This window comes from Danio rerio, chromosome 11 (assembly GCF_052040795.2).
Source record: "Danio rerio strain M-AB ecotype USA chromosome 11, GRCz13ab, whole genome shotgun sequence".
NCBI lineage: Eukaryota > Metazoa > Chordata > Actinopteri > Cypriniformes > Danionidae > Danio > Danio rerio.
Window position 1 is genome coordinate 17,821,904 of NC_141031.1, and position 2,584 is coordinate 17,824,487.

Here is a 2,584-nt window from a genome sequence, read left to right on the forward strand (position 1 = left end):
GACTTGTATGAAAGCAATTATTGCATGTCCAAAAGCATTTGCAATTTGTTGAAAGGAATGAGAAACTGCTACTAGGATGTGCAAAAATGACTAATTGTTTTGAAAAATGCATTACCTGTTGTGCAAATGTAATTAGTGCTGTGAGTAATGCACCAAAGCCACTGAGAAAAACTGTAATATGCAAGTTGATTGTTGCATAAAAATAATAGTTTAACTAACAAAATGGTATTTTTTAACAAGCAAGATAAATATATATTAAATAGGATGAAAATGAAAGAGCTAGGGACTGAAACCAGCTCAAATGGTCATGAATAAAACATGTTACAGTGATGTACACATGTACAAATATGTCATGTCTGAAAAAGCCTTTATCAGAGGTGTTTTGACAGTTTAGAGCCACCGTACAAGCCAAGAGGTAAATACAGATAGTATGTTTTAGCACGTTTAGAAAATGCGGCACAGATTTCTCCTATTTGGCGTTTTGACATATCACATGTAGGTGCTGCTTGTCAATCGTTTGCGCTCGTTCTTGCAGTCAGTCGCGGGAAAATGATCGATGAAAAGTTTACAATAAACCGCTGAGAGTTTTACTCAACTGTAGAGGCAGAGTTGCCATCAGAGTCAAAACCTGCTTTAAGCTGACTTTATGACAAACACAGAGCAGAATATAAAGACAGAATGAGCGGCTAGTTAAGAGCCCCTTTGACTGGATTCACCTCTCGCCTCTCCCCCGTGCTACAGTGTGTGTGTGTGTGTGCGGTGACAGCTCGCCCTCGTTATAATCAATATGAATATTCCGATCAAACTGAATACATCTTACATCAACAAGACATGACCAGCAATGTGTTGATAATAACAAATAATCAGATTACAAACAACCGTTATGTTTACACGTGTTGTGAAATGTGCGGGTCCTTCAATGGGACCGGGCTGCGGTTTGGGGTGTGTGTGAGACAGAGGGAGAGGGAGAGAGAAAAGAGCGGTTTTTAAGCTTTGGTGGCTTATTTGTTGTACCACACGGAAAGTAATAAATATTTTGGACCAAGTTACATGTGTCCTCTTTCATTCACCAGCTCCAACGAAAAGAGTTCACCCCGGAATTAATATTATTCGGCCCTGGTGTAATAAGTGAATCTCCCCTGATATCTCTTAACACAACAAAGAGACATAGCAGGAAAGGTTTACACATGTTATATTTTTCCTGAGGCAATTTAAAGCAAAATACACAATGACTCTCCATCAAGCATATCTACAATGATAAGGAACATGGTTACTTACTGAGTTATTAAGGCACAGCAATGCCACAGAAAGGACGGACTTTGAAGGAAACAGTGTGAGGAAAGCTCCATAGTGCACTGGACAAGTCTGAACATGTTCCCCCCACGCGAGCGCGGCACGCAGGTCTGTACAATTACGTAATTTATCTGCTTAAATATATCGGCCTAATTATGACATCGGATCGATAACGATAATCTTAAAAATATCGTTTATCGGCCGATAATGATATGGGCCCCGATATATCGTGCATCCCTAGTTATGACAGAGTTAAATGTGTTCAGATGCAGAAAAAAAGACGAAAAGTCATTTGATCACGTTAAAATGACAGTTATTATGCAAGTATTTTTACACATTTATTCACACGTTTGCGTCACTGAGAGAAGGAAAGAGACAGGCTGCACTGGTAAGCAGTATCTCCATAATATCGTTTGATTAAAATAAAGGATCAACAAATGAATCTGTCTTGACAGCCTTTACAATTGAAGGAATAATCTACACACAATATAAATTCCCAATTAGAATAATACAACAAACCATAAAATAATATTCATGAAAATACCCAAATCACAGACAAATCCAAATGCCCAACACAAGCGAGCTGCGCTCCAGACTAGTTCAGCTCGATGACGTATAATGTCTCCGATACCGCCTGTAGTCCCATTTAGCAACTTGATAGCAACCGTCTTTTTAAAGAAGCATAACCGATTTAAAATTTAAAGAGTGTGCTTTTACTGATGTGTTTTACATCGTAGAACAAAACGTGAAAGCATCTTGAGTTTGTGTCAGCCATGGACTTTATTTAAGCGATTTTACTGAAACCCTATATAAAAAACACATTGACTTTGGGGCAAAGGAACCGGAAGTGCTAAAATGCTAACTCGCTTCCGGGTTTTTGCATACAAATTGACGTCATAGTTCCTCCACTCTGTACTCAAGACCACAAGAACAGAGGTGAGCCAAAATGGCGTCATTGTGGTTAGTCGTGTGATTTTCGTTCTGGTACACTGTAAAAAACAACCTATAGAGTCTATTCAATAAGGGTAGATTATAAACTATATATTTATATAAAGAATACCTCAATTTAACAGCTCTGACAAACTGCAAAGAATTGGGTACGGTCTACCTAATATTTTACATTAGATTACATAAATTATTACTTATAACAATTGAGTAAAATTAACTCTATGTTAGTAAGCAAAAGTCAATCTACTAATTTACTATTATTAATTATTACCCAATAAGAATAATCAAAAATAATTTTTTCATTAAAGGTTGAATTTACTTAAAATCTTACAGAAGCAGGAGA